Genomic DNA, 20,102 nt, shown 5'->3' on the forward strand with positions numbered 1-20,102 from the left:
TGGATCAATAGGAAATCAGTTGAGCCTCATTCAAACCCTTAGGGAAGTTCAGTAAGTTACAAGTGACCAGTTCCAGTTCTTCTGAGACAGTAATCTGTCTCAGCCTGTAGCTGCAACGCCAAAGTCACAGCAGCAGAATGCAAACTCTTCAGCTAAAAAGTTTCCACTGCGCTAGCATACCAGCCAGCTGCAGATTGCAGTATGTTACAGTTCGCGTTGTCCTCGGATGTCTAAGTCATCTGTTTCTATGCTGCAAAATGGGCGAGCCAAATTCAGTTCCAAAATCTGAGCAATTATACTCCACAAGTTCTGGTGTGACCCCGCTCGGCATCACCAGGCATGTCAGACCACTCTGCCCCATTAGTCGTTTCAATGGGATGCGGATGATGTAGTAAGTAACACCATACAATCTGGAAGAATTAAGTAAACCAAGTTACGTAGTTCCCTTAAAACCATTGTAAGTTTAGTCATTTGAACAATGAGATATTCAGTGAGTAAGAAAAACATGCTCTGGCATTGTCAACAGTTCTTTCTCATGTATAGATTTAACAGAATTTGTTGCAAATACAGTTAAACTGTGCTAGGGATGTCAAAGGAAACAACTGAAGATTAGAATGCAAGTTCCCACAGACTTCAGACTAGGCAGTTCAGGAATTCACGCTTTGAAAAAGGAAGCAAGATTTGAGGCCTACATGAATTACACTTCATTCACAGCCGATTATGCTAAAATATGTATCTTGCGTTGAATAGCATATATTAACCTCAAAAATGGGAGCATGGCCAAGCAACATGGCCGACAGGATGTGAGCCTCTTGAGCTCCCAGTCCGTTTGCCCGCAAATCCTGTAAAATCCTGCATACACCTTCTTGAATCAACTGGAAACGAGTGTCGCCGAAACGTTCTGGTTTCCTGCAGTCGTGGAGCCGTCATGGGACACACGATGAGCAGCTAGAGGCCATAGCTGATGAAGCGAACTGGGCCGCATCGAGGAGTAGCCACTTTGGCCTGTGAATGAGTGCAGCCTGGAGTGGATGCTAGCCATCGATTCACCCTCCCTGCTGAGCGAGTAAAGCTGTCAAGGGAGCACAGAGCAGTTGAGCCCTTTCGCCACCCCCCCCTTACATCCGGAACGGAATCTGCAACCTGCCATGGTGGCAAGACTTTGACCGCTTAGCATTAGACGGGGGCTTGGAGTTGGAGATACGCGGCTTCCTCAACAAAGAAAGTAGGAGGGCAGTGAAGAGGTCTCCCTGGGCCTTGTCTGACGTGCGAACAGAGCTGTGCTGATTAATCCTGATGCCTGCATCAGGTCCCGGAAGACCCCCAGTGATCGGGAGACAGAGGCAGTGCAGTTGGGGCCTAGGAACTGTGCATGCCAGGCAACATACAGGCAGGGGCCAATGATACGCCCCTGAAGGAAGCAAGGCTGGCCGCACAACCCGAGTAGTGTTGCGAGGAGGTTGAGTCATGATTGGGGCATTATGGTGCGGCCGAAGCAGGGGCCTCATCCCTCATTGGAACAACTGGGGAGCATTGCGCGGGAGAGCCGACAGGGGTTCCATACATCAGGATGCAGAGCTGGCTTGAGTCGGGGCAGGCTCTGAAGCAGAGGGTATGGCAGGGGAAGAGCCCTCATTGGTGTAAGGAGGAGCCCCCCTGCTTTATCATGGGCAATTGAGAACGGATGACACGCTGCTAGTGGAGCTCAACCTGGGTCTCGAGATACAATCAATTATTATCCGAACACAGAGTGGGGAATAGTCCGAACCACCCGACAACAAGCAAACACAGGTACTGGGTCACCTGAGCAGCGATAAGAATGGTCAAAGATAAGGCAATAAAAGCAGTGGAGCCCAACACAATTACCCAGTACCCACCCCAAGGCACCCCCCTCAGCTCTCTGACAAGGCAAACCACAGGAGCAGGGCCGGAAGCAGAAGATGAAAATCCAGAGCCCACCAGAGCAGAACTCATAGCCGCTATACAGGGATCCAGGAAGGCACTGGAGGATCTCATAGAGAATGTCTCTATAAATGTCAACTTGCAGCTGGTGGACCTGCGGACCGTGAATGATAAGGTAATGACAGCCGAGGCAGATATAGTGTAGCTGCGAGGAGACATAATAATGCTCAAACAGCAAGTTGCACAGATGACAATGGCCACAAAGGCACTGGAGCAGCGTGCATAGGGTGCAGAAGAGAGAGCCAAGCGCAGTAACATCCATGTTCTGGGATTACCTGAAAAAGCAGAACAAGGATCGGCCGAGCAATTTCTAGAACATTGGATCCAAATGCAACTTCGTCCTAAAGGCCTATCTGCATTGTTCATGATAAAGAGGGCTGGTAGGGCCCTGGTGCCACCTTCACCCCGGGGCACGTGGCCCCGTGCAGTGATAGCTAAAGTGCTCAACTACGGAGACAGAGACTGCATACCGTGTGTAGCAAGAGAACACCAGAACCTTCACTACAAGAATAATAAAGTCTCTGTCTATCCAGACTACACAAGGCAGGTGCAGGAACTCCAGAAATCCAATTTAGGGGTCAAGCGCAAGTTCCGGGCGTTTTAGCTACAGTACATACTCCTGTACCCAGACAAACTGAAGATGCTAACGGGGGCAGAGCACACTTCTTTGATTCCCTGTAGGAAGTCTGGGATTGGCTGGAAATCTGAGTAGACGGGCTCCCGCCACGGGAGCAGTGGGGTCAGAAGTGAGGATGGGGAACACCATCCGGCAGAGGCCTTCAACAAAATACTGATCGGATGACAATTCAGGACTCAGCTGAACAAACGGAGCATAGGATCACAGTGGGGAAGGATGGTTCGCTGCAGCTGGATGCAACTGCGGTTGCCAAAACTCCTGCTGAACTGGAGCCGGTGGCTTAGGTCTTGGGCCCGATGATAGACACTGTACTGGAAACCTTGATTGATGAGGCTTGTGAACGGGGGGGGGGAGACTAAATGATGGATGCTAGCTGTGAAGGAATGGTGTATGGCCCGTGCCCCGAACCGCTGTATGGTAATGTTGTGAAGTGGATCTAGTGGGATAATGAGGCAATGCTAGAGTCATTTGAGCGAATGATGAAGTGTGAGACAGGTTGTCAACAGGAGTGATTGAATATGTGTGGGAACTTCGGGAGAAATACAGAGGATGTCTGTGAGAGGGGCGCATTTATGTGCGATCCCTCAGATTTGAAGAGCAGTTGCTGGTCTGTAATGGGCGGGTGGACTGGGGACGCACTATTACGTGTTTACCCCTTTTAGGCTAATTGGGATGCTGTGCACATCCTGGCCCAAGCATGAGGTGGGCAGTATTGACTGTGATGTTTGGCGAGTATTGTCCGTGGGTGGGGGGAGGGAATTTTTGGGTCCTTGTTCATGGACCGTTACAGGTTATATAAAATTGGGGTGGTTGTGACACTTGAGCAGTAAATACAGAGGCTCAGATGGGGAGAAAAATCAGAAGAGATATCATGGCATGGGAGGTAAAGTTTCGTAGTTGGGATGTCAGGGGGCTAGGCACCTGCACTAAACAACAGAGTCCTCTCTTTCCTAAAAAGACATAATATAGCATTTGCATGTCTGCAGGAAACTCACTTGGATGACACAGGGGCTGCAAGGGGAGCGAAAGTGGCGGGCAAGGTATTCCATTCCTCCTATTCTGCATACGCTAGGGGAACGCTGACTTGGGTGGCCCCGGGTACTCCATTCAGATTCCAGTACATGGAAGCTGATGTGGGGTGTTGCTATGTGCTACTGAGAGGTAAATTGGAGGGCAAAGACATAGCCATTCTGAATACCTATGCCCCACACATGGAAGTGCCAGCCTTTTACCCAGAGCTGCAGGATCTAATGACGGCAGAACTGGAAGTACCACCCATATGGCTGGATGATTTTATTTGTATCATAGACCCTGACGTGGCCCAACACACGTCCAGAGCGGGCACTAAGCCGCGTATGACTAAATATTACAGAGTGTGATGAGGGATCTGGGGCTACGGAATGTCTGGCGGATGCAACATCAGACACAGAGGCTATACACATTTTATATACCCACACACAACACACACAGTAGGCTAGACAGAATCTTCATTACTGAATCGCCTACCTTTCTGGCTGCCGAGAAAACCCACTTGGCTAGATTCTTGTCAGACCATGCTTCGTTGTGCTGTGTAGTACAGTGGAATGCCAAGGAGCAGCATCCCCATTACTGGTGAATGCCGTCTGATCTCCTAGAGGATTAGGAGGGCTGAGCAGCTCTTTCCCGGTAACTTACAGAGTACATATCCCTTAACTGGAACACTACGGGCAACAGAGGTACAGAACAGGAAGCTATGAAGGCGATAATCCACAGGGGGAATGGGACTATCATGTGGAGTGCGAAGACAATTGCAGCATGAGGTGCGAGACGCACTAGCTGAACTTCAGACAGACACCCATGGGCAACCTGATGCCCAGGGACGAGAGCGCACACTGTGTGAGCAGATTAGTGACACTTGGGACTGGCTGGGCAAATATACTCTTACCCGATACCAACAGTGGCTACACACAGAAGGTGACAAGTCTGGTTACCTGTTGGTCTGGATTTTACATAGGGAGCAAGCACCCCCATTGATTACGTGTATACGTAGTACAGCGGGAAACATGGTGTACTCCAGAGCGGGAATACTGGAGCAATTTCAGCAGCATCAGCAGAAAGTGTATACGGCCGATCCAGCACTTCGGGTAGAATACTATGTCCCATTCCTGGAGGGGCTCCAACTGAGAAGACTCCCTTTGGAGGCTAGGAAGGAACTAGAGGCACAGCTAACAGCGCAGAGGTACTAGAGGAGGTAGCTGAAATACCTAAAGCCAAAGCCCCGGTCAGGGGAATGGATTCCCACTTGAGTATTATCAGAGTTACGTGGAAAAACCGGTGCAGCCCCTCCTGCAGACATTTAGTGAGGCATTTGAGAGGGGAGTGTTGCACCCTTCTATGTGCGAGGGGGGGAAATTGTATGCTCCTAAAACCGGAGGGAGACGATCGAGACCTTGTAGCGTGTCGCCCACTCACAATGATAAATTCCGATGTAAAAATATTTTGCAAGGTATTGGCTAAGCGCCCTGGCCCACACATGAACTACCTCGTCCACGATGATCAGTGTGGGTTTACACCAGGTTGCAGCATGTGCATGAATATTCAACACTTAACGCATATTATGCAAGAGACACAAGTTGATGCTGTGGAAATGTTTGCAATTTTTTCTTTACCCATCGATTTAATAAGCCTTCACGTAGGGGATATCCCTGTTTTTCCTGTTTATTATCTTTCAGTATATGTTCTAAGACAGACATAAACTAAGGTAGCAAGACCATTTACACTGCCTAGGAACCCTGTTAAGCACTGCTCTCATCGTCCATCAACAAGCTTACAGTAAGTAGATGGAAGTAAAGGACCGTTAGTCCTTATGACAGGGTTCCCAACGCCCCCCCCTTCACCCACTGCGAAGTTATAAACTGCTAACCATGTCACCCAATATTACATTTTTATACCTCAAGACTGATATTCTCATTCTCTTGTCCCTACTAAGGTCTTACACTGCTCAGTTGGCATTGGAATGAACTAATACACATTCCGGTTCGTACATCAAGCTTACATTGTCCGGGAAGGCGCCCCTTGGACCCCGGTTCCTTTTACGTTATTTCTACAAGCGACGGATCACAAACTTAAAGGTAAATGAGTATTGAGCTTTGTAAAACTATGGTATTCTATGCTAGTAGCCTCTTCACCCAGAGGCGTAGTTGGTTCCTAATTTTTCCAGCCCCCCCTCTTGTAACACATTACCGAGTCCGCAGCAGTAGCCATCCATAATAACAAACAAGCATCCAATATGCAATTAGACAACTCTCTAAACGGTTTTTCTCGGTTTGTACTTTCCCCGCTCCTCCCTGTTTTTTCCTATCTCGGTCCTTTCCTAGGCCACTTGTACAAACATAGGCTTAATACACACCGTATGCCTTTTTGTACATACACACCAACCGATTGATGAAAACGTCTGTTTCAAATGTAAATAGCCTATGGAATCACATTTTATAACTGTAAATAGTGTATATACATTTGTACATATCTCTGCGTCCAAATGTAATTCCCTGCTCATAGACTCTGTGGGCTGACACCCTAAGGCCAATGTATGTACAAGCTCCATGTCTATCGTTGTAGTGTTTTTTTAATTGTTTCCTAATTGTTTGTTGTTGTATATGTTGTTAGATTAGGTGTTGATCCTTGTATATAAAAAATTGATTGGATGTATATGTTTTTACCGACAGCCCTGAAGAAGTCCCAGCTTGGGACGAAACGCGTCGGCTGTACGTTTTACTGCAAACTGCAAATAAAGATTAAGAGAAGACTATCAACATCTCTCTGAGAAATATTTCTTCATTGTGTTCAAATACTATTTGCACCTATTGTCTTGTTTTCTGTGGTGCACCTGTGCGGTTGTTTTTGCTGTGGAAATGGCTTTAGCCTCCATTGATCTCGAAAAAGCTTTCGATACAGTGGATTGGGGTTACCTTCAGGAGGTGCTGAGAGTGTCAGGGTTTGGACCACGATTCTGTATATGGGTCCAAATCCTCTATAAGGACCTGAGTGTTAAGGTTCAGTTGGGCCAAAGTAAATCTGGAAAATGGACACTGGGGCGTGGCACTCGACAGGGATGCCCCCTTTCGCTGCTACTATTTGCCGTGGCCATTGAGCCCATGGCGTTGTGGGCCAGGCGGGATCATATGCAATGGGGAATATGAGCAGGGAATGGTACTCATCTGGTATCGCTATATGCGGAGGATGCACTGTTCTATGTGCCGTCTCACCGAGTAGCGATCCCCAAACTCCTCCGGCTCTTAGATGAGTTTGCAGACTATTCAGGTTTACGCCTTAATAGGCATAAGTCATTAATCTTCACATTGGCAGGGCTGGCAGCGCGAAATCCTGAAGACCTGCCGAAGCTCGGTTTGCGGTGGGAAAACGGTCACTTCCGTTATCTAGGCATACAGGTATTACACTTAAATATGAACAGGGTGCTTGAATCCCAAAGCATTCTGTGGCCTTTTGGAACACTCTGCCACTATCCCTCATGGATTGGATTGCTGTGTCCAAAATGGTAGTATTGCCTCGGTGTCTCTATACGCTGCAAAAGTCATTGTGCAATATACCCATGGCAGTCTTCAGACAAAAACATGAGATTACACAATAATGTGATTGCCATACTGGGCAGGAAAGCACAGTAGGGTGGCACTGCAGGTTCTGTCAAGGCGATGTGGGGAGGGGGACCTGGAAGCACCCACCCTAGACCTATACTATTTTACGGCACAGCTGCCACATGCGGCTCGGTGGCTGGATGAGGGGGATAACTGGGAGAAGCTGGTGAATACAGCCAGATTGTCTACCAGTAATCCTGATGGAGGGAGCAGGTCCTCCCCCAGACTTGCCATATGTTGTTAGACAGACAGCATATCCTATATAAAACTTTGCAAATAAATACATAAATAAATACCTTTGGCAAAAGTTCGTAGAGCGGGTACTCAAGCATGCACCATTTCACTGGGAATTAAGCATTTGGATTGTAGCCCAAGTATGGAAAATGGTTGAAAGTGTGTCATTTCAGGCTTGGAGAGAGGGTGGCTGCTGGGTATTAGCGAACCTGTACTCTAACGACACCTTTATAACATTTGAAAGGGCATGTGAGGCTTTTGGTTTGGGACAAGGACAGTATCTTCTCTGTTACAGAACTGGTAAGAACAACATGGCCTACGTATCCAAACGCTCCGCAAATAACTGAAGCACTGGATGTACTGCTCACATGTAGGCGTGGACATCGATTGATGTCATTATTATACAAGGCCATGAGGGCGGATTCAAGGGCTCCATGGTGGAGAAGACTTGGAAAGGGGCATGCACCTTAACACACATGGTATCCTGTAACGGTATCCTGTAACGCTTGTCTAAAACTAATCCATTTTAACTTCCTGCAGCAGGTGTATTTGACCCCTGTGAGATTACATCGTATTGACCCTAATCGCTCAAATGAGTGACCTGGATGTAACAGGGAAAAGCAGATTTTCTGCATTTAGCATGGGGATGTGCGGAGGTGAATCAATACTGGTCATGTGAGATTGAGAAGGGAGCTAGAATACGAGTGAGGCTAGCCCCATTCACTGTCTGTTGGGCCAAGCTCTAAGGCTCAAGAAGCATAAAATGGCATAAAAATTGTTTCAGTTGACCATGGTATTGACAAGACAGAGGGTAGCCATAGTCTGGATGAGTAATCGCACCCCAACAGCAGATATTTGGTTGAGAGTTGTACGTGAGTGGTCTGGCAGAAGAGATCCATATGAAAATAAGCAGAAAAGATGAAAAGCTGGAAGAGGACTTTAACAGCAGGAGAGGATTATGTAGGGAGCTACTCAACCCAGAGCTGAATGCAACCAAGCAAAGTATATCAAATGCTAGTAACGGCGAGATACATAGTGAGGGCAGCGTCAAATTATAACACTGCTGAGTGTGTGCCTCCTTTGTATCCAATTTAGGCATGGGCGGAAAATCCGTTCCGCTCGCGGATTTTGCGGATTTTCGGGAAATCCGCAATCCGCGAGATTTGCGAATCTCCCGCAAAATCCGCAAATCCGCGAGCAGCGGATTTTGCTCGCACTGCTCGCACTGTTCGCGTGAGTTCGCGTGAGTTCGCGCCCCGCGAATAAGTGCAAAATTGCAGAAATACGATCTTAGCAAAACTGAAAGTAACTACTTACCAGGTTCAAAAGTTCAGGCTCATCATTAGTAGCCATTTCCTGTAGTGCTTCCTGAGGGGCCCCTCCAGAGTTCAGTTGCCAGTTGAAACTATTATGTGACCCTGCTCTGAACCTCAGAATAGTTACACATATGCCACAAAGGTCCTGAATTACAGCTAAGGGAGACAAGCAGGAGCCAGGCTGGAAGTTAAAATCCATTAATCAGCCCCTAATTCATTATTGTCAGTTGGGGCAGGGCAGGTGTTGTAACTAATTTTGCAACAATGAAAGCACTTAGCAAGTGCAAAAGATCACTAATCAGGGCGCACTAAGGAAGCAGGTGCCAGCTAAAAAAATATTCTGTGACACATTAATCAGCCCCAAATTAATTCAGGTCACTTGAGGCAGGGAAGGTGTGCTTTGCTTTGCCGAAAATAATGTACACTGGCCAACCAGAGGGTGTGGTGATGAAACAGAGGGTGGCATGGGTGGGCCAGAGGGTGGCATGAGTAGTCAGAGAGTGGCAGTGGTGACAGAGAGTGGCAGTGATGAAGAAGAGTGTCCCAAACAGGCTGGACACGTAGAAACAACAAGTTCGCGAAACTTGCGACCCGACAGGTAAGTTCGCAATTTGCGAAAGTGTACAAAACCCTCGCGAACTGGCAGAAACACGGGCGAACACAAAAAAAAAATCCGCAAATTCGCGGGAATTCGCGGATTTTGCGGATTGCGAATCCGCAAATCCGCAAAATTCGCGAACGCGAGATCCGCAAAATTCGCCCATGCTTAATCCAATTGTACTGTGAGTGTATGGTCATGTATGTTGACATTTACAGAGATTCATAATTCATGTCTCACTGGTATATTCAGCCTGATGGAACTAATGCTGATTCAATGCTGTTTTCAGGAATGCTCACCCACTCAGTTGTTGTTATAAAATGGAAAATATATATATTAACCTCACAAATGAATGCGTTATTATACACTTCAATCAAATCATAATTATTTCATGTAAGTATAGGATACTCATAAAATTTTTTAAAATGTCAATGTTACAAATACATATAAGAAAGTTACATATAAATCTTCTTTGCACACATGTTAAGGAACACATAATTGTAAGTAATTTTTAGGGAAGATTCATGAAAACAACTTTAAGTAATCCTCGTGATGCACCTACTTTTCTTTTGTCGTTTTCAGTGTACATGTTACACTAAAATAATGATCTACTTCAACACATGAAACGTTAATTTTTACAGGTAGGATTTCCTTGTTATTATTATCACATTATCAAACCTTTAATAAGATTTAATGTCATTAAATGTGTTCAAATTCCACATCTATTAGAGTAAACATAAAACATAACATGAACTTAGTCTCGCATTCTGCATGCATTTACGGTGCAGTATTTAAATCATAGCTGTATGTTGTAGTTTTCCGGAAACGTGAAATCTAATGGACGTTTTGTCATCATTTATATAAAGAGTTGTCACAATCATTTTCTTTTTCATTTGCTGTACATTTGTTTAGAGATATCTCTGCTCTATCACTTTTTACCCTGTGTCTGCATTAACTTGAAGTGGCAGTTTGCCCGTGTCTTTATTGCCTGTGTCAACCTCTCTTAAACCCAGTGTCTGTAAATACGTTTCTGTGACTTAGTGTCCCATTGTCAGTCAACCCATGTCTTTCTGCCTCCTTGCCTCTGATCCAGCGCTCATATAGAAAAACTGTCTCACATGCACTACCTATTTCCTCAATACTCACCATTAATCATGAAACACTTAAACAGGCCCATAACACCAATGAGACAATTTTGAGCAACTGAATCATGTGATCTGATTAATAAATTCACTCACCTAATATTTACACTATTATATACAACTGCAGTTTATCATCTTTTACCATGGTTTCAAACATTATTATTTAATAAACAAATCACATAAGGCGATTGGATCAACTGATAGTAACTAGACCATGAATAAACAAGACCAGCTTGTCATTACAAATCTAATTTTTATTTGACTTTATTCTTCAAAGAAAGAGCATTTATGTTTAGAATCTTTATTTTTTTGCAAATAAGAAAGCAGCATTTTATTAGGAAACGAATTAATAAACTGACATTTATTAAAGCAAGATCAGAAACATGAAATATTAGCAAATAATTGTTTCCATTCCCTAAATCTATTTCCCTGTATATCTTTGCTTCACCTGAAAAGGAAAATATCAATTAAAATCAGCTGTCCTTGCGTGCGCCAAAAGTCCAACAGCAGGTCAACCAGAATTCGGGAAGCAAGCTTTTTGCCCTGCTCATGATGTCAGGTTTTATACCTTTTCTCTATCTAAAACTTTCTACATTCTGTATACTTTCAACAAAATCGAGATCTCTCATTGGCTAAGCCATGTCAGACCATGGTTAGGTCATTCTTATATTTTGTTCCAGTCCGGGCTTCACATTAGCCCTATTGTCTCTTTCTTCGACGACATTTGGCTACCTTAAAAATGATACTTTCTCGTTCAAGTACTGTTCTTTTCGCTTCCTAACCTTGGCAGACATTCACAGATCCTGTCCTTGGGCCTTGTTTCTGTGAGCACATTTTATTCAAGCAAAGTCTTTTTTATTCAGCAAATATTTCCATTACACAATGCAAGGCTCCACGCTGGACAAGATTTCTTTCACGTCTGCATCTCTGTCAGCCATATTTTTCCGAGCCACTTTTCAGGCCTCACTTTGGAAACTATTATTAAACAAACACAAGACATCAATTAATTAAAGAATTGAGACCCAATCTGTTACTCGCCCCCTTTTAATATTTAACCGGGTTAATTATATTACCTAGCAGAAGCAACACAAATGCAGCTTTTCATAATTACTTTTTTCTCTGGGAACTGCACGAACTCCAAAAGCTTTTAACACAGAAGACAGAACATAAGCACAAACAATAAGCATGTGCTATTAATTAAACAGCCGCATTTAATACTGACAAAGACAATAGACAAAGGTTAGTTTATTATTTTCTTCTTTGCATTTGCAACATATAGCACAATAGTTAATCCCACGTGTAATGTATGCAATTTTAAACTAAGTTGATTAATACTTTTCACCACATGCTTATTAATCAAGTTATATATTATGGGAGATTAACTTCACAGGTTAGAACAAAATTTTGCTCTTCACCCTGCTCCATCAACTCTCAGTTGGCTGTGCCCAGTACCGCTGCCTATGAGCCTTTCACAACCTTCAAAAGCTCCCATTCAAACTTCAATTATGTCAACCTCACACAGTGCATTAATACCTGCCAGACATTCCACCCCATGCAACAGAGGGAAGCAATGGTGCACTGAGGAGCTAGCATAGTTTCTCGTTGACCAAATGGTTCTAATTTGTGATAATTATGTTTCCTTAGGCTTTATTGCTTCATTTTGCCTGCGAAAACCTGCCACTCATACTCAATTAAATGTCACTCATAATCGCACTGAAATTATGAAAATGTCACAAATGGCAACCTGAAACCATCGCAGCTACAGGGCTAATGATCACTGGCTCAAGTAAACTAAGACAGAAAAGCCATGTTAAAAATAAATACATGCTATTTTATATACCGTTCTATTTCAATACCATATCCAAGCGTGGTATGGTTTACTTATATTGTATTTATGTTCAATTTATGTTTCATGTACTTTTGTTCTTTTCACTGTTCCTTTAACTTAGTTCAGAACTTTGATCCGTTCATGGCTCTGATTCCTGGAATCCGAGCGCGGGATGCCTAGCTTGTGTCAGGTGGTCTCCTCTCGTCAGCCTGCTTGCTGTGTTGCCTTGTGGTCCTGCATCAGGCTTATTTTTTACAAATAAACAACTTTGTTCCTATTAATGGTCTCTGTTAGACCTGACATCATTGGCTTGAGTCTCTCCTCCATTTTTTCTGTTGCCTCTACTGTTTTACGATGTTTTGCTGGTATATGCTTTGGGCGCCGTGTCACTGCTGATCAGTGCCATAGCGCAAGTGCTCCCGATGTTAAATTGATGTATCTATTGTATCCATGTTTGGCCTATTTTGGTTTACTGTCAGTCCCTAGTCCAGTGCACCAGGCGTGCCGGGGCTTGTAAATACAAATGCCGCTCGTGGGCTTGCAGCACGTGCTGTGCCACCCACAGGAGCGGCCTCGTAAAAGAATGTCTACGGGTCGGTCATTGCGAGACCCACGTGCAGTCTTGTACTGTCACGCAGGCTGCGCAGGTATACCTACTTGCCAGCCCCTCCAACCTTCCCTTGGCTTCATGTTAGTCACCCCTATGGTAGGCCCACGGGCAGGGTGCATTGTACGTCTAAGGTAGGACACGCCTGACCAAGTTGGCATGTCCTGATAGTGAAGTACCGCCATCTTCATGCTTCACTATTGCGAGGTAGCCTGCTCTCCGTTGGATAGAATGGGCCGCCGGGATTGTTAACGCTATGATCCTAGCCGCTCGGGGAGCATGGTGCAATGTCGAGTTTGGTATCCCTGAACTCTGGGTTTAATTACGCATCCAATGGTGTGGATGGTTTTTGGACCCTGGGTTCGAAAATAGTACTTTTAGAAAGTGTCTATTTTCTTGTCTAATCATATCTGGTTTCTGCTGGTCTTGCGTGTGTGTGACAGGAGCTGGGTGGCTCCCCAGGTCTGGATGAGTCAGTGTGGGATGAGTGGGACATTTACGTTGAGAGTAGGGGGAGAGTAGTTGTTGATAGCCTGCCTTGCCTGATACAATGCTGGCTCCACCTCCTGCCAAGCGACTGATGGCTCTGTGCCTGCCATGGACGATCCTAGCCCCACCTCCTGCCAGGAGGGCGATAGCTCTGCTCCTGCCAGTATCGATGCTGGCTCCACCTCCTGCTGGGCGTCTGAGGACCCAGCCCTGCTCAGTGAATACGCCAGGTGCTACTGCCTAGCTCCACCCACCACAGACCCAGGATGTTGGGACATCCCCGGCATAGACAAAGGGATCAAAGACGAAAAGGGGTATAAGAGAAGGACCCCTGAACCAAGAATTTAGATCACTTCTGACAAGGAACCCTGTAACCAAGGACAAGAGGCCTGCTGATCTAAGGACTGCCTACCCCTTCTGCCAGTGTGCTGTTGTTGGGGGAATCCTGCGGTGCTTCTTTATTTTTGCCAAGGAACCAGGAGAGAGGAACTGTGTGTGTACTCTCACGCTTGCTAAGAAAATCTCCAAGGACTGGAAGAGTGCCAGTCTCCTGCTGAAGTCACAGGGCTAAAGGACTTCATCTGCTAAGGTGCTATCTGCTGGAAGTGCGAATCCAGCGCCTCTGAAAGAACCAGCAATCACGACGACCGGACGCCGGGCCCGACCGACGCCAGCAGCAACGCCAGTGAGTGGGAGTACGGCTCTAGCTCCAGAGGACCTCGTGTCTGCACCGCTGCTGATCGCATCAACCGTGTGCCCACCGACGCCGTGAGCGCTGCTCACTCTGTGCAACCGCATCATCGACGCCGCCTGCTGAGGCCTGCTTGACACCGAAGGCGCGACGCCGCATCGTTCGACGCCGCTGATCATCGTGTGCTTCATTTTCCAAGGTACTGTGTTGTTGGGGGTCCGTGTGACTCCGGGCTCGACGTAGCGCTCCTCGCGGTCGACGCCGAACCCTTGGATTAACTTTGCCTCCACGTCGTGTAGCCCCCGTGTGGGTTACCCTGTTGCTAAGAACTGTGTTTCCAAGAAGAAGATTTGCTTGATACTAAAGACTTTTTGTGCTAAAGAAGAAACTACCTTTGAACTATCCTTTTTCCTTCCCAACGTATTTATTCCGATTGTGTACAGTTTTTCGTTATTTGGTCTTGTGCTAAGCCTTATATAAAAATACTTATTTTTATAATACTACTGTGTCGTGTCCATTTGTAGTGTATTCACTGTATTACTGTATGTGGTCATAATTGCTTAACACACAGCCTCTGAGATAAGCCTGTTCTGCTCTGCCAAGCTACCAAGGGGGTGAGCAGGGGTTATCGAAGGGTGTGATCCCCTTGCCCTGACTAGAAAAGGAGTGTCCCTATTTGTCAGAAGTGCATACCTCTGCCAACTAGAGACAGCCGGTTCTAACATTGGTGGCAGCGGTGGGATTTTGGACCTTGCACTTATGACCCATGTACAGTGATTAGTGTGCGCTACGTAGTGAAAGCAGACCATAACGCAGTCACAATCTAATTCGGAGGGATCCTATTTTTGTTCTCCGCTTTCCTGAAACTTGATTTTTTGAACACTGCCAGTTTTAACCATGAGTGACAACGGAGTCACTGCCCCTGCTATCGTTGTTGTGGAGGAGTTCGAGAGGAACAAGCTTAAGAAATACAAGAAAGATGAGCTGAAACACTTTTGCGACCAGTTTAAAGTTCCTACCACAGGCCTCTCGAGAAAAGATGATTTTTATAAAGCATTACAGGCCTGGTGGGAGTCCAGAAATCCCTCTGATGTGGTGGTGGTACCCACAGAGGAAGGGGATGAGGAGGTGCCAGTGAATGGACCTGTGCCCTCTCCCGGAAGCAGTGTTTCCTCCAAAGGTCTTTCCCCTGAAGAAAGAGAAGAAAGGGCGAAAGAGCGAGCTTACAACATGGAGATGGCAAGGCTAAAGATAAATGGGCAGTTGGAGTTAGAAAATGCAAGAGGTAGAAGGGAAGCTGATTTAGAGATCAAAAAGTTGGAGTTTGAACGAGAGAAGTTAGCTTTGGAGCGTGAAGCCAGGTTGAGGTAACTGGATATCCAAGCTAAAAAGTTAGAGTTGAACCCCTCTGGTGGCAGCATTCCATCCGAGCCTGCAGAAAGTAAGTTTTACTTCCCGAAAGATGTGATCAAAGATTACAATAGGAATGAAGATATCGGTCAATGGTTTAAAGCATATGAGTTAGCAGTGGAGAGGTGTGGCTCACTGGTTAGAGGCGGCAGACCCGAGTGCAGAGAACGGCCCGGGACCAGGGTTCGATTCCCGACGCGGCAGGGTCGTGGACCAGGATCAGCGGACTGATAATTCTCGCATCGGTGCCCACTCCGACCAGGGAGCACACTCGGCAACTCTGGGCATTAGCTTGCCTCATCTCCACAACGGCCCCACACAAACGCCGGGGATGCCTGGTTTCACCTTGGAGACCCCCAGGAGGGACTATCTCACAGGGAAAGCCAGGACGGGTTCCCCAGCGGTCTATAGCGCTACGAGGCCTTCGGGTAGCAGTGCGCTTTACAAGACACAACAATTTACAATTTTACAACAATTGTTGGCCCACCAGGTCCCTGAGAAGAATTGGGGAGCGGGGTTGTGGGGTCGCTTTGTGAATGAGGGGAGAGATACCCTGTTAGACATGCCTGTTGCGGATAGGATGTCGTATGCTCATATGAAAGATGCTTTAATGTTGCGATATGGCTTAACCCCCGAGAAGTACAGACAAGCTTTTAGAGAATGTAAGAAGTTGCCTGGTACGACGTGGGTCGAATATGTGTCTTATTTTTGCAGAGCCATGGATGGTTGGGTAAAGGGCAGCAAAGTGGAAAGTTATGAAGCTCTTTATGATTTGTTTGCTTGGGAGCACTTGTCTAATAACTGTTTTCCTGAGCTGCGCCAGCACCTGATTGATAGCAAGATATCTAACCCTAGAAAACTTGCTGAGGAGGCGGACCGCTGGGTCAGTACCAGGGTCCACAAGGGTCCAGTGGGAGACTCAGCCAAAGGTGGGCAGGGTCCCCAGCAGAAGAGTGGGGGGGACAAGGGTAAACAGAAGGAGTCTCAGAAAGGGCCCCAAAGTAATCCCCAAGGGAACCAAGGGAAAGGTTCCCAGCCTCCCCCTGAGAAGAAGCCAGGGGCCCCGACGGGTAAACCTGTTCATAGGGGCCCCCTAACCTGCTACGGTTGTGGGCAGGTGGGACACCGGTTTTATGACCCCCAGTGTCCCAAAAAGGATTCGAATGCACCGCCGCGTGCACCCCCTCGTCAGTTGGCGAGTGTAGCCTTGGGAGGGGAGGAGATGGTTGTCCATGGTGGGAGGGGTCCCGCAGAAATGTCCCTGGTCTCGCTAGGAGACATGCAAATGGTCCCTCCACCCCCTCTGCCTAGTAACACTAGTAAATATAGGCAGTGGGTGACCATTAATGGCCATAGAGTGGAAGCTCTCAGAGACACCGGAGCGAGTGTGACAGCTGTCAAGTGTCACTTAGTGTCCAGAGAGCAGGTGGTTCCCCACGCATTCTACCCCGTGATAGCTGCCGACAACTCCCAGAAAGAGTGTGAGGTGGCTCAAGTTTCCTTTGAATGGGGGGGAGTTTCAGGTACTCTTCAGGTTGCTGTGAGGCCCGCCATGCCTGTTGATTGTCTCCTGGGCAATGATTTAGAAGACTCCCCTTGGGCTAAGGTGGAGAGAGAGGCGCACTTGAAAATGTTGGGTGTGCCAGAGTGGGTGTGTGCAACCACTCGATCCATGACAGCGAGTAAGGGTGTTGATGGGGTCCCGGAGCCTGAAAGTACGGCCCAGGAAGCCTCAGCTGTGAAGAGAAGAGGCCGGAGGCGCAGGAAACCGGCCCCCGTAGTTCCCGTGGTCCAGGAGGAGGTAGACCCTGAGGGGGATGCCCTGGAGCCCACAGGGAAACAAATTGCCGAACTGGGAGACCTGCCCGAGCTGACCCATTGGCAGCAGGATGGTGGTCCCTCCAGGGAGGAATTCTGTGCGGAACAGAAAGTGTGCCCTTCTCTTGTGGGCATGAGGCACCAGGCCTCAGCCCAATCCTCAGGTGATCAGTCAGGATCACATTTTGTGTACTGGGAGAACGACCTCCTGTATAGCGAGCCTAAGGCTGCTGAGCCTGGGTCAGCCCGTGTGCTGGTGGTACCCCAGCCCTTCAGAGCCTTCCTACTGGGTTTGGCTCATGACGTACCTTTAGCTGGACATCTGGGGCAGGACAAGACCTATGACAGGCTTGTCACCCATTTTTATTGGCCTCAGATGCGTAGGGATGTAGACATCCATTGCAAGACTTGTCGCACTTGCCAGGCAAGTGGGAAAAGCGGAAGGAAGCAGAAGGCTCCTCTCCAACCTTTTCCAGTGGTCAGCACCCCCTTTGACCGGGTGGGGATTGACATTGTTGGGCCCCTGGACCCCAAGACAGCCCTGGGCAACAGGTTCATCCTGGTCTTGGTGGACCATGCCACAAGGTACCCGGAAGCCATCCCTCTCAGAACAGTGACGGCCCCCGTGGTGAGACGGGCACTGATGGGTGTTTTCTCCCGGATGGGGTTCCCCAGAGAGGTGGTGTCCGACCGGGGCACCAACTTCATTTCGAACTACATGAAGTCTCTGTGGAAGGAGTGTGGGGTAACCTACAAGTTCACCACTCCTTACCACCCGCAAGGAAACGGGCTGGTTGAGAGATTCAACCGGACCCTAAAAGGCATGATTATGGGTCTTGAAGAACCAATGAGGCGGAAATGGGACGTCCTCTTGCCATGCCTGTTGTTTGCTTACCGTGAGGTGCCGCAGAAGGCTCTAGGGTTCAGCCCCTTTGAGCTCTTATACGGTCACCCGGTAAGAGGACCTTTGAGTCTGGTCAAGGAAGGCTGGGAGCAATCTCCCAGGAAACCTCCCCAGGATGTATACAGCTACATGCTGGCCTTTCGGAACCAGACTCGGCGCTTCAGAGAACTTGCTCAGGCAAATCTGGAGGCCAGCCAGGAGGAGATGAAGCGTTGGTACGACCGGAATGCCACTCTGGTAGAGCTTCAGCCTGGTCAGGAAGTGTGGGTCATGTCCCCTGTGGAACCTTGTGCGCTCAAGGACAGGTGGACTGGACCGTTTAAGGTTGTGGAGAAGAAGAGCGATGTCACCTACCTGGTGGACTTGAAATCTCCCAGGAACCCCTTGCGGGTCCTGCATATCAACCGTTTGAAGCCCCACTTAGAAAGGTCCGAAGTGGGCATGCTCCTAGCTACAGATGATGGAATGGAGGAGGAGAGTGAGCCTCTTCCTGACCTCCTGTGTGCTAAAGAGCAAGACGGGTCAGTGGATGGTGTAGTCCTCTCTGACACACTGACTCTTGAACAGAAACAGGATTGTCGCCACCTGTTGGGACAATTCCCGGATCTGTTTTCCTTGGTTCCGGGTGTCACTCATTGGTGTGTCCATGACGTTGACACCGGAGACAGCCCTCCTGTGAAGCACAAGGCTTACAGGGTGACTGACAAGGTCAGAGTGTACATTAAGGAGGAGGTCTCCAAAATGTTCGCGTTAGGGGTGATTGAGTCCTCTAGCAGTCCTTGGGCCAGCCCAGTGGTCTTGGTCCCGAAGGCTGCAGTGCCTGGTGCTTCACCAGAACTCCGGTTCTGCGTGGATTACCGAGGACTCAATTCGGTCACGAAGACTGACGCGCACCCCATCCCCAGAGCTGATGAGCTCATCGATCGGTTGGGGGCTGCCCGGTACCTTAGTACGTTCGATTTAACGTCTGGGTACTGGCAGATCGCCTTGACTGATGGGGCAAAGGAGAGGTCAGCATTCTCCACACCAGATGGGCTATACCAGTTCCGGGTGATGCCCTTTGGGATGAAGAATGCCCCTGCCACCTTCCAGAGGTTGGTCAACCAGGTCTTGGCTGGACTGGAGGATTTCAGTGCCGCCTACCTGGACGACATCGCAGTGTTCAGCGCCAGCTGGGAGGAACACTTGCGCCACCTCCAGGAAGTGTTGTTGGCCCTGCGCGGAGCAGGCCTCACAATCAAAGCCAGTAAGTGCCAGATTGGGCAGGGTTCTGTGGTGTACTTGGGGCACCAAGTAGGGAGCGGTAAGGTGGCCCCCCTGCAACCCAAGATTGATACCCTCCTGGCTTGGGCACCGCCCAAAACCCAAACTCAGGTGAGAGCCTTCCTAGGACTCACGGGTTATTACAGGAGGTTTGTCAAGGATTATGGTAACATTGTGCACCCCTTGACTTCGCTGACTTCCAGGAAGCAGCCGCGAAATGTGATCTGGACTGATGCCTGTCAAACGGCCTTTGACACCCTGAAAACTGCAATGTGTACAGCACCCATTCTCCAGGCACCCGACTTTTCGAAAGAATTCATTGTTCAGACGGACGCTTCAGAGCATGGCGTGGGGGCTGTTCTAGCTCAGGTGAATGAAGAGGGCCGAGACTTACCTGTAGCCTTCATCAGTCGGAGGTTACTTCCCAGGGAAACGAGGTGGAGTGCGATAGAGAGAGAAGCATTTGCTGTGGTCTGGGCGCTGAAGAAGCTAAGACCCTACCTGTTTGGGACTCACTTCCGGGTTCAGACAGACCACAGGCCCCTCAGATGGTTGATGCAGATGAGGGGTGA

This window comes from Lissotriton vulgaris, chromosome 6 (assembly GCF_964263255.1).
Source record: "Lissotriton vulgaris chromosome 6, aLisVul1.2, whole genome shotgun sequence".
NCBI classification, from domain to species: Eukaryota; Metazoa; Chordata; class Amphibia; order Caudata; family Salamandridae; genus Lissotriton; species Lissotriton vulgaris.